This window comes from Tinamus guttatus, unplaced genomic scaffold, assembly GCF_059628265.1.
Source record: "Tinamus guttatus ecotype Peru unplaced genomic scaffold, ASM5962826v1 Tinamus_guttatus_pri_ptg000065l, whole genome shotgun sequence".
Lineage (NCBI taxonomy): Eukaryota > Metazoa > Chordata > Aves > Tinamiformes > Tinamidae > Tinamus > Tinamus guttatus.
Genome location: NW_028288599.1, coordinates 1,240,403 through 1,253,801, shown reverse-complemented (window position 1 = coordinate 1,253,801; position 13,399 = coordinate 1,240,403).

The following is a 13,399-nucleotide window of genomic DNA, read 5'->3' as shown; positions in this document are numbered from 1 at the left end:
TACACGGATTTTTTCCACATCTTCGGAGGAAAAGACAAACAAACAAATAGCAACAACAAAACAACTGCCCATTGTGTTATCATTCTGGAGAGTAGATGTTCAGGAGCACGACGGCAGCGTAGCGAAAAAAAAAAAAAAAAAAAAAGGCTTAGCACTGACATTTCTTCCCAGGAACATCACTATTTCGGGGAAGAGTCTGGGGTCCAACTTTTTTTTTTCTCTCTAGAAGGGCTAGACAGACGAACAAATTTTCGTTCTCTGCTTTTGTAAACGAGTGGCATTTTTAAGAGGCAGAGGCGAAACAAAGACGTTCCTCCATCACGGCTTTTTCACTACTCCCTCATCTCAAGCTACTCTTTCTTTTAATTCCCCTTTTCTTCCCTCCGCACCCCCCACTCCAAAAAAAAAAAAAAAAAAAAAAAAAAAAGGCTAATATCTTTATTCCTCTTTTATGGGGCTGAAATGTCAAGAGTGTGATCCTGTGGCCGACGCTGTAAGCCGATGCCTTCGAGTAAGTTTGCTTTTTCAATAGCAGTTTTCAAGTTCTGTTGTCAGAATAGGATCCCCTAACCCAAGAAACAGACCGGAGATCTTCTCTCCTAACCGGCGATTTCTCTGTTCCCAAAGGAAGAATATCGCTCTGTGTATGGCTGGGGACGGGTGCGAGTATTAATAAAACAAAAATTACATTTCTCTTTAGAAATAAAGTAGATTAGTTGAGATGGTAAATATAGCCAATGTGATGATACCTGCATGAGCTCCTTTTAAGGATAAAAAAAAAAAGAACACCTTCCAATTATGGAGACCATAATTCCAGAATAAATACTTAAACATATAAATAAAGAGCAGTAAAAGACAGCAAAAGATCTCAACGTCTGGTGGGAAGGAAGACGCAGTAAATGATTTCCACGCGAAAATAGTTTAGAATCGAAGCAGGTTGCGGAGATATAATTCCACCCCAGAGCATAGTTAGATGGTGAAGCTGAAAGCTGCCTGGATTATATATTGTCAGATATTTACGTGTTTGTTAAAAATAAAAATAATTGGACTTGTCAATCCACAGGCAATTGAACTGAAGTTTCAGGTTAGCTGCCTTGTTAAATACACTTGCTTTAAATAGCTGGTGTTCATATTATAGGGGTTATACTCTTTCAAAACCTTTATCTCTCTCTCTCTCTCTTTTTTTTTTTTTTTTTTTTTTTAATGATGTCCCTTGCTAATTTGCATTATGTCAACTTGTAACGGTGGGGAACCTAATACCGGGAACGGGATACAAAACCGCTGTTAGATCTGACACGCAGGGAATATGCTGCGCTTTTCCACAGTGAAGATCTGCTGTCAATTAGGAATGTTACAACTTCAAGGGACTCATAAAAAAAAAATGTAAAGGCATCTGCTCCTAAAGCCAGCCACGTTTGTAGGATTTAGACGTGACAGCGAAGCCCAATTCGTTTCAAGAGAGACCTGCAGGGTGATTTGCGAGACCCCATCCCTGCTGCCCTCCCCATCCCCATCCCGTCTCCGTGCCCATGCCCGGCTCCATCCGCTGCCCAGGTGCCTGCGAGGCGGCGGCTCCCTGGGGCCTGAGGGCAGCGGCCCCGCCGCCTCCAGCCTCACCTGCGAGCAGAGCCGGGCCGGGCACAAGCCCGTCCCCGCCGCGTCGAGCCTGTCACCTCGTCTGCAATGAGCTGTGGGCTCGGGGACTCATCCTGACCCACGCAGGTATGAGTGCTCGCTCCTCCTCTGTTTTAAGCTTGCGCGAATGCCAAGCATCCCTGGCGGTGCCTACCCGTGCGCTGGGAGAGGGCTGGGCTGCCCCAGCGGGGCTCCTCTGCGCTCCCTCAGCCGGGCCACTCGACTTCACCTTCGGCACCCACTTAACCTTTTTGCAAAATAACGATTTCTAACCCCATGCCACAGCCCCGAGCTGGAAAAAAATCCCTTTTGTTTCCTTGGGATTTTCTCCCCACCGGGGAACCGTGCTTGCCCCTTGCAAGGTCTTTTATTGAGGGGAAACAACTGTGCCACTCGCGGAGCATCAGCCGCGCCGGCATCGCGGGCGCCGCGGGCGGGGGTGGCTCGTGGCTCGGCGCGTATCTGCCGCAGCCCTGCGAACATCTTGCCCCCCGCGACGAGGCAGTGGGTGGGGGGTGGCGGGTGGGAGCTGCCTCTGGCTTCGGCCTCCCGGGGAAGGGAGCGGGGAGCGGGGCAGAGCAGCCTCCTGCTCTCGGCGGCTCTTCCAAAACATCCCCGCGCTCGGAGCTCCGCTGCGAGGGATGGAGCCAGGGCTACAGAGACCCGCAGCAGAGTAGGGACAAGTGCAGCGGAGCGGCCCCCTCGCCCCAGTCTCTCCCCGGCCAAGGAGCTCCCCCTTTCAGCAAACCCTTGGTTTTCAGTGGCACCTGGGTGATTTCTTCTTTTTTTGTTGTTTATTTTTTTTCCCTCATTGCGATTTTGGTGTTGACCGCATGGAACGGTTAGAAAGTGAGCGCTGCGACTCCCGCCAGGATACACCGGAGCCGCTGGAGCGCAGCCCGCAGCGCGGGGGCCGCGGAGCCCAGACCGGCAGCCCCTCTCCCAGACCAAACTCCCCACCCAGCCCGCGGTGGGTTTAGCGTCTCCAATTCAACGGCTGCTAATGACAAGATCAGCAGCAAAGCAATGAGAGGGTGGAAACGGCTCACGCAGGGCGAGGAAATGCTCTCTCTGATAGCACCCTCCGCCCTGCCAGAAAATGAAAAAAAAAAAAAAATCACAGACAGATGCATAAAACATCCTGCTGAAAACTTTTGCCATAAAAAAAATCTACCTCTAGTGCTCCCCGAAAATAAAGCCAAAGCGGGGAGCATCTCCATTTTGTTAGCAAGGGGAAAATCGCTTGATTTTTAGCCCGGTGCTGAGCTGCTCTGACTCATTGCGTGAATATATTGCTGCCCTTTGCTGAATTGCTACTGCAGAGGGCGAGGACCACCAGCTCGCAAGCGAGCCCTCTGGGAGCCCACGGGTGTCCGCACAGGGACATGCAGCGGCCCCGCGCACCCTTCTCGCCGTGGGCTGATCTCCCAGCAAGGAACCACTTCTGCCAGACCGGGAAGAAAATCCAGAGCACGGAACAGAGCGACAGGGAATTTGTCATCTTCAAGAAATCACAATAGACTTTGCAATGGACTAATTAAGTGCAAGGTCCCCCCTCCCCCGCCGACTCTTCCTCCTCCTCCCGCCGCCCTTGTTTGCAAAGTGGTGTGAAGCTGGTTGTGTAAATGATTCCACTTTAACTTCCAGCCCCCTTAGATCACCAATAATGCCGTGATGGTGCTGCTTACACTGCTGCAGCGAGAGTCAGCATTTCCATTATAATTTCCTATTTTCAGGAGTTTTTACAGTGGTCATAAAAATTCAATCCAGGCTCAAACTTGGCATCCTAGGGCTCCTCCCAGGAGTCATTTCTTTTTGTTGTATTTGAAAGAGGAAACCATTTATCTGTTTTTACATTACAAGAGAGCAACAAAAAGGAAGCAAAAGCAGAGTTTGGAGTTTTGTTTTGTTTTTTGGGGGGTGTGTTTATTTATTTATTTATTTTTTATTTTATACTGCTTGCTTTTGCTCAACGTTACTGTATCTGCCATCGATGTTAAGGGAGCACAGTACACAATAATTAATACCACATGAAAAAGCATCAGGTTATAGAGTTGCCAGAGTCTGCAACTGGAACTAGTCACATAAAATGTTCTTTATCATTCTAAAGCCTTTTGCATTCAAAAATGCTAATTTGCTAGCCATACATCCAAAGGGTAATTTGATGCTGGGGGTCATTTTGATTTAAAATGAACTAATATTTTGGAAATCTGAGTAAGATTATGTACATGCTCATATTTAACAATAATTTCCTAAAAGTACAGATGTTTTCGCTGCAGATTTGAGGGGTCTACCCTCTAGCCTCTTAGTGCAAGAATATGTATAACAGTCAAATAATCTTTGGATTTAGGTGTCCCTAAGTATTCATTTATATGATGGATTGTAATGGCTATATGGTTCCCTTGAAACCATTATATTCTATCATTTTTTTTTTTAAGTTCATTTAATACAAGGTGGCTAAAATGATTTGTGTACATTGCATTTGCTCACATGCAATTCTCGTATCTGCTGGAAACTGAGCAAGGATTTAATGACCCCACAGGATACAAAGGTTTTGGTGACTTGAGCTTGGAATAGGCCCATGACACAAGGGCCAGAGTGAATTGGGACACTCAAGTGGAATGCCAGCAGAACCTGGACATCACATCATGCTGTCAAGAATTATGTCTATGTCACATGTTTTACAGAAAAAGTCCTTTTTAAACTGATGTAAAATATGCATTTCTGCTAGTCTGGAAACCTGGTAGGGGTATCATCCTATTCAGTCAGTTTAACTCGATGTAGAAGCAAGGATCAGCAAGAATGATATGCCATAGATGTCAAAGAGCTATTTCTAGATGGAAAAAATGCAAGTTTGGAATTTTATACATACATATATGTGCATATGTGCATATGGGAAAGAAAATTATCTTCTTATATAGACAGAGATAGATTAAGACATATGTCTTATCTGACACATGACAGAAATAGCGGTGTGTGTATATTAATTCAAGGAATGTCAGTCACCTTTATCTCTGAATTTTCCTTGAATGATGTAAGTATTTGATAAGGTTTAGGATTAGTATATCTAACAGTCAATAGGAGGACTCTAGACTGCCTTGGGAGTAAGGGTGGTATTCACCTGTTGTGGTCTGTCAGACATAGGATTGGGATGAGGATTCCAAAAGGTTTTTCTTCCATTTAGACACCTCATCACAGTGAAATTGGGCTATTAATCTACATCTGATCCAATACTTTGTCAAGGCAGAGGAAACTCGTTTTCTGGCCTCATTGATACAAACATCTAATTCCAGATGCACAATTAAACAATTAAAATGATATCTTACAACTAAACTGATACGCCTGATTTAGGAGCATTGACCCCCCAGATTCTTCAGAGCAGAGTCAGTTCAGACGACTTTGAGATCTGATTCACATTTCAAATACACTTTTAATTTTTACTTGACCGTACACAGAGATACATACACAAAGATAATATATTTTTGTTTTATTTTATGTCTATTTTAGGCATCTCATTTCAGAATCTGAGTGGGATGGATGAGTTTTATCTGGTGCTGTATTCATACCAGCCTTTATTTTCAGCAGTAATAAAGCATAAACTTGAAGTAGTTAATAGATCATGTAACTACAAGACAGGAGTCTGCTATGACTAAAAAGTGAGACTTTTTCTATGCAAGAACAGTTGTGCTGGAAAAGTTTTTCCTAGGCCCTTTCACAGCAACACTTAATGGCAGAAATTCAGCATCAGTGCGGATCCCTTGGGGTTAGCAAAACCAGAGATTGCAATACAAGCAAGACCTTGCATTTTATGTCCTAATCACTTGGGATCTTTTTCTGGCCCTTTGCACTGCACAGACTTTGGAATAAGTTGTGAAATAAGGCTCTATGTTCAGTCACTTGCCAATATTCATATCTCCTCACCTTGACAGTCAAGGCAAAGGCAATGGCACATTCAGTGTACTTGCAGTAGCATGAGGGGAGATTAGACGGGTGTTTGTGCCATGGGATTCCCATTCTCTCTTCTCAGGGTCATGAGCACAGTGGCATTTTGTTTCTATGTCCTTGCTGCTGTGGCTATTTCATACAGAAGTCAGAGCAGCAAAATGTGCAGTAGTGAAGATGCGAAGGTCCTGTGCGAATACATTCCATGACCTTGGATAGGCTCGTGAGGAAGCTCCACCGGGTCAGATCTGTTGGCTGACACTTTTCAGCTAGAAATGTGGATGGTATTTTTAACATCCTGGTCCCAGGACTTGGAAAGTTTTTAAGGGGATTAGACTTACTGAGCATTGTCCAACAGTCAGTTAACCAATGTTAAAAGCAGCTTTGGTACATTCACTAACTTACAGCTGTTTCAGCTGTAAATTACAGTGAGACGGCTGGCTCAGGAATCCACTACAGGACTTCAAGAAGTGCACTGGTGGCTTCTTTCCCTGCTGTACACATGCGTGCTGTCAAGAGTCAACATCTGAAGGAAGGGCGTAAAGACAATGGTGCCAGACTATTTTCAGTGGTGCCTAGTTATAAGAGAGGCAACGGGCACAAACTGGAACATAAGGAAAAGCTTTTTCACTGTGGGGATGACCAAGCACTGGAACAGGTTGCCTAGAGAAATTGTGGAGTCTCTATCTTGGAGATATTCATAAGCCAACTAAACATGGTTCTAGTAGCCTGCTCAGGTGACTGCTTGAGTAGAGGGGTTGAAGTAGATGATCATTAAAGGTCCCTTCCACTGCAACTCTTTGGGACCAGGGACCAGGTACAGACTGATCAGCACTCCATGTTTTGAGGCTGCCATTCTGCAGTTAATTGGCTGACACAACTGGCACTCACAATGGCCAGATCCCATCGTGGACAAGGACATTTTTACTCTGGTGATATCAGTTTCCAGTCCTCTAAATCTCTCTCCCCTACAATACCATGATAACAGTTACAGGGCTCAGTTGATCTTTAATGAAATATGTTGTTGACATGATTGCATGACTTTGAAGCAGTTGAGAGGTTCCAGTTTTCTTCATAGGAGTCTGTAAGAGTTTTTACAATTGACTTCAATGACAGTAATAGCTAACAACTGCAGACTTGTGTCACTGCAGATTCAGTTTCATGGCTTGTACTCAGTGGAAAGGTGTTATTTTAGCACAAAGTATTGTTGTTATTAACACATAGCTATTAACATGTATCTGGCTAGAGAACATAGTTAAACTGACCTGGCAAGAATTTAGTTATTTAGCATGAGCCTAAATTAAGGTTTGTTGAGGGTGATACATAAGAAATTTGCATTTTGATTCCATAATTACTATAATTACTCACAACACTTTTCCTGTTTTTAGCACTTTCTAAATATACACGAGTATTATAGAAAAAAAAAAAAGGAACTTCTATTGTTTGTCTCCTCTCTCTCTCTCTCTCTTTTTTTTTTTTTTTTTTTTTTTTTTTAGGTTAAACACTCTAAAAGTATATAAATTTCCACTGAAATCTACATGGAAATAAAGTTGAGAGATCAGCTTAAAGTCAAAAAAGCAAAGGAAGTTAAAAGTCAAGCCAGAAAGACCATTTGCTGTCATACCCAGCTATGCTGAAGTGTCAGAGATAAAGGTCATTTAACTGCAGTGTTTGCACCATCAGGTGATCCTAAATACCAAATCTGCTGTAATTCCTCAGCCCAAGGGGGAGGTTAAGTACTGACAGAGTTTCAGCCCTAACCGAGAATTTCCTGCTATTTGTGGTTTAAGGTCATGCCCTTAAGGTTATTTTCAGATAGGCTTTTGTATGCAAAACTGTAGGAATATTACAGCTGGAGCATTATTGAACAGAAGGGATCGTAAAAATCTCCTTTGGAAGCGCAATCCTGAAGAAAACTCGCCACCTGCTGGTCAAAATCCTCCTCGTTCTGAGCTTTTCCAAACATTTGCTGAAGCTGTTTATTAGCTTGCAGCAGTTGAAACCTTTGAGAACTCATACCTTCCACCAATTTAACGCACTGATTTGGGGTACCTAATGCTTAATGAAGAAAAAAACCCCCAAAGGTCTCCATACAATATAATTTTTGCCATAAAATTTAAAAACACTATTAATAAAACATTTAATCATGAACAACAATTTCCCAAGGCTTAAACGTGCTTTTGTATGGATGAGTTTTCTCATATGCTGTTATGTCATGTATTTATATATCTCTATTTTTTTTTCCCTTATGATTGTGTCAGGAATCTTTGTAGCTTCCTTTGTGATGTTTGTGTTTCTTCTGGGTCTTTTATTTCCTATTCTGTTTTTACTAAATTATCAGGTAAGTGGAGAGTCCATCATCTCATTAGCACTATTTCTCATCTTGTAATGGGCAAGGGAACACCTACAAATGTCACCATTTTTTTTTTTCCTGATAGACTACTTAGTAAGCAATAATAGTCTAGGTAGTAGAAGTATCAGAAATTTCTTAAATTTTATTTTGATCAATGAAATGAGTCAGTTAAGCAATTTTATCTTTTTCCTTAGTGTCTGATCCAAAATCAACTTAGCCAAATTAAAAATCCCATTGACTTTAGTCAGCTTTGGACAGACCATCATAAAATAACCCAAATAATACAAATCAGGATGTGTACATTTTTCACAGCTGATCTGTGGTTTATAAACTCCTGAAGTGAATTATAAAGTGCACAAGTCACAGAAATAAGGTTCACACAATATTAACACTGAAATGTATTAGGGCTTGGGCAAGAAAATAGAATAGAAGAAATCAGTTACAAGCCAGGGTGTCCCGCACTGGCCGGATGTTTTGTAGCAAGTGCTTACATACATAATTTAACTTGTTGTATAGGGAAAGTATTTTTTTCCATTTCTAACTTGTATGCTTTTACTTGTAGTATACCCACACATGTGATGAAGCTCTAGAGAGGAATATGAGGAAGGAGAGCTACAAAACAGTAGTTGCTGTAAACTCATATCCTTAAGGTAACTTGTTTGGTTTTCTCTTTGTCTGTCTATATTAAAGTGCTGGAGGAAGAAATTCGAGTGTAGACAACAGTGAAGGTACTAGGACATTATTATTATTATTCAACTCTTGGGTCTTATTCCAGCAGACTTTATCTGAAGTTTTATGACATTAATGTTAATTATTATCATCCCCTCCCAAAGGAGAGAGGCAAAGATGGAACTAAGTGATACTGTTTTTCTCACCTGTGGATAGTTGTATAGAAGAGTGGACAGCTACCTAGAAGATATGCTTACAGTTCTTCAGAAATTGTAGAAGCATCCAGAGACTGCCTTCTCAATCATGGCTCTTAGTGTAATCCTTAGGGCAGGAAAATAATTTAAAGATATAAGGGTTTTTTTTGTTTGTTTGTTTAACCCTATTACAGACCTATCACACTCTCCTTCATCTCAAATCTTACATATAACAACCAGTTTATTATACCTATGTGTTCTTGTGGTAACTTAAATTCTTCTTTTTTCCTTGGTGTTCATCTTCCTTGTCTTTTGTATGCTAAGGTAAACAAGCCCTGTTCAGAAATATCAGTGCTTAATATCTAGTTTCCTTCTGACAGCCCTTTGCTGCATCTGTTTCATTTCTAATGAAAATCTAATGCCTTTACACAGGCAAATAATATGCATTACTGCAGATAAGGTCTTATACCAGTAAGACACCACACTTTTACAATAAATGAGTCCCAATAAATGTGTTTATTAGGATATTCAACGTTTACATGTACGGTGATACTCATTCGTAAAAATAAGCCTAACAAATGCCATTTGAAGTACACTCATCTTTGGAGAAAGATGGTGCTATTCATGACCAAGAGAGTTATGAATTCTAACCATTTTTTTTCCAGCTGATTTAAACAATGTTGTTGGCAATGAATCTGCCTTCCAACAGATACATCCTGTCAGTGCTCACCTCAGCACCCAAAACCTTGAAGAGTATAGGCCAGCTGAGTCTTCATCCTCTTCAAAAGAAGTCTTCTTGAGGCTCTCTCATCTCTGTCTGCCTGACTCAAGAAACACAGACTACAGAGAAAAGACAGAGAAGAGGTTAAAAGGGTTATGATCGTCAAAAATGAGATTCTTATGGCTGCTTCGTCTATCGAATTCAAGACCATGGGAAGAGGCCCATGGGAACCTCCTGGCCAGTGTTTGGACTAAACATGTTTCCATTTGGAAGCCACTGATATCTTCCAGTAATGTCCATCCTGAACAGCAATTTCTAACCAAGAGGACATTTACACCTGGTTCCTCTCAGCCAACAGGGCAGCTGAGCATCCAGATGTTTTTAGCTATGGTTGAGTATAGATGTTTTCCACCTACTTTTCACGAGTATACACACATTCCTAGCTTCCTGTCTTATAGGTCTTATAGGGACATTTACTTCATTTTTTCTATTTTTTATTGTCAAAGACCTTTTCACTAGATTTTTTTTTTTCAGAAAATATTTGTTTTTGCATCAAGACTGAGTCTGTATTTTTCTGTTTTTATTGATTTTCTTTAGACTTTTAATGTAGGCATTTAAGTCACCTATGACTAGAATTAGGTGAACTACACTATTAGTAAGTGCAGCTTACAGGAAAGGAAAAAAAACAATCAAGCTTTTCCACAATTGATTTTTAATTTTGAGACCAAATAGACTTCTTATATCTCACACATCACAGCATTTCATCTTCATTTTTTTGAACTGAACTTTTTCCTAATTGGGCTTTAGTCTCAATTATTAGATATGCATAATATTAAAGTGTCTGTCTGGAAATTGCTTGCAAGCTGTTTACAATGAGGATTGCTCTGTATTTTCACACATTCATTCATTAAAAGGAAATAAGGATCTTTAGCAATCTTTCCCCTCAAATACTATTTTTTGAATCATTTGGCCAGCCTGACTTTTATGGTTCACTTTAAGGCAATCTTCTCAGGTGGAACTTTCCATCAATCTCTATTACTTAATGAGGATAGTCATTATTGAATGGTATTGGACTTAAAATCAATATCTAATGGAATCTGCACGTACACAGAGATCTTTCCCCACTCTGATACATGCACTAGGCATGAAGAAACTGCGGACTTGCTGAGGAAAATGTCTATGATGGGAAAAGAGTCAAAGGTAATTAAAGGGGGAGAGATTTGTGCAAAGATTGTGTAGCCAAGTTTTGTCAGTAAAGGTGTTTACAAGGTGAATTCTCTCCACTGGGCTGGGGAAAGCTCCCCACATAACTGTGCATGCACTAGAGAGAGAGAAAGACATTTTTGTGTTTTAGGCTGTTTGCACAGGAGTTAGCACACCCATCTTGGGGAATGTTTTGTGTGTAACAATCTTCTTTTGTAGACCAGGGGTTTGGATGGGACTTGGGATAGAGGGTGGCCCTTCTACACATACTGTATCATGGCTGAAGAGTGCATAAACACAGCAGGCTAAAATCTGTAATCTAAGAAGGCAAGTTCAGTGAAAAGCTCTTCACCTGCCAGCACTGCAGTTTATAGGTTTCTTTTTCTTGGGTCAGGGGCTTTATTAGGAAATACTGAAGGGTGAGTACTCTTTAATATCCAGCTGTTAAGGATATGCCTATTTGTAGCATGTAGATTTTCCAGTAAGGGTGGAAATTCAAGAGAAAATGGGAGGAAAAGAATGAATCATCCAGAAAAGAAGCTATGTGTCTAACTGCTACTTTAGATGCTTACACCCAGCTGTAACTCTCAAGGTGCTAGCTTGGGTGAATCCTGGAATCATCTAACTTTTGTCAGTAAAGTGTGTCCATGTTCACATGTCTTCTATGCAGAAAAGCACAGCTTTGAGATAATTTTTATAATATTCTTTGGATGAGGGTCTGGGTCTCATCTTTTAACCAAAATACAAGCTTCAACCAAAACCATAACTTTTCATCAAGAAAGCTAGACAGAAAGCTAGACAGCTCGTGTTCACTTACAGAGCAAAGGTGCTTCCTCCTTGAGTGAAATATTTTGGGCTTTATTCCGAAAAAGAGGATATGTGGCTCCCATATACCAAGTAAGCAGTCTAAACTCTGTCTTACTGGTCATAACACTAATTAGGTTATTCTTTGTAAGAAAAGTACAATCTGTATTAAACACAACTTCAGAGAAGGAATGATGACCTTGAAGCCAGAGGCTAAGAGCAGATGGAGAAGGCAGCTACTTAAGGCAGTAGCTGAAGGCTGGGAACCAATAGAAAACCTCTGGCTATTCGACATACTTTGTCTATGGCAGAGTCTGAGGAAGCCAGGTGGGTAAGGATGGTCAGGCCTCGTTCCTACCCCCTGCCCCTGTCACAATGGCAAGGAGCCCAGCCATCACCTCTTCCTTCTTCTTTGTAACTGGTTCCCTTCCCATTCCTTTTTTTTTTTTTTTTTTTTTTTTTAAGCTATAGGTTATATCCCATACATTAATTCTTCTTCAAGTAAAATCTAAATGAATTTAATCTGTCTCAACATAATGCAAATGTGCACAAAAGTTTGACTAAGTTTGTTCTATACAGCATCATGAGGCATGTCAGCTGGTGTTTGCTGTTTGTCCTACCATGCTCCTGCTCCTGGGACTGGAGTTTCACTGGTGAGGTGCTATCTCCTTCTCTTCTGTGAACACAGATGAGGTTTCCTGCTTTCTTTGGTTGAAATAGCAGTTCCTAGGTCTTGAGGCTCTGCCCATGTAGAAAGTGAGTTTATTAAACAGGAAGGCAGTCATAATTAAATTCAATATACAAAAGCATATACATGAACATTTATTCTTTCTTATTTTGCTTGCTGTAGGCCTCTCAGTCTCTTTGGAATGGGAATTATTCTGAAAATGCTTAAACAACAAGCTAGTTCCATTGTTGACTGCCTCCAAGTTGTTTTAGCTTCAACCTTTCTATATCTTAGTTTCCTCTGCTGCAAAACAGAAGTAATGTTACTTTTTCTTTAAGATTATTGAGAGACTTATTGTAATTCACAGAACAGTTCTAGTTTCCCTGAGCTACAATTGTTCTGGCTAAAGGGGATGTGTGATTTTCAGAGGTGCTTACCCAGCAATTTATACATCTGGATTCCTGTGAGGTGCACCTTGTTAGGAACCACAGCATGGACACATATTAACATTCAAAACCTGGAAGAAAAGTGTTTTTGCCATTCTTCCTAGACGTTTTAAAGAAGATATGTTTGAAACAGTAAAAAGCAGAAATTTCCTGTATCATGAGACCTGATGGTGAATATCTATTTTTTAACTAATGAAAGTGCTGCAAAATAATTGATGCTTACATACACTAGGCATTGGATCCTTCTCTTCAGAACGCTTAAATTACACAGGCTGCCAACTATGCTTAAGCAAAGCTCTCATTAATAAGACATCTTTTTAGTGGAATATGCCCCATCATGAAGAAACCTCCATTAATAAGAAACCAATGAGAATTACTGGCATAAGAAATGGTTAAAAGAGGCAGAGGGCAGAAGACAGAATCAGAGAATGCACATAATACCAGCTTGATGCAATTATGCTAACATGAATTTAAAATAAAATTAAAGTTAACAGTTTAAACTGATGTTTGAGGGGTTTTAAAAAGATTTAGTTTCCCTTGGAACCACTATGTTATTTGAGCCACTGTAATCTCAGAGCACACTGCTCATAACTTCTCTCAAGCACTGTTACTACTAGATTGTGCCCACAGGTTAAGTTACAAACGTCTAAAAACCTTAAAATTATTAAACCTAGATTAAAGTGTTCAGAGAATATGGTGTTATTTTAGTCTCCTGCCATATCCTACATTTACTATAAAACTGTTATATTGGCATTCTAATAAAAT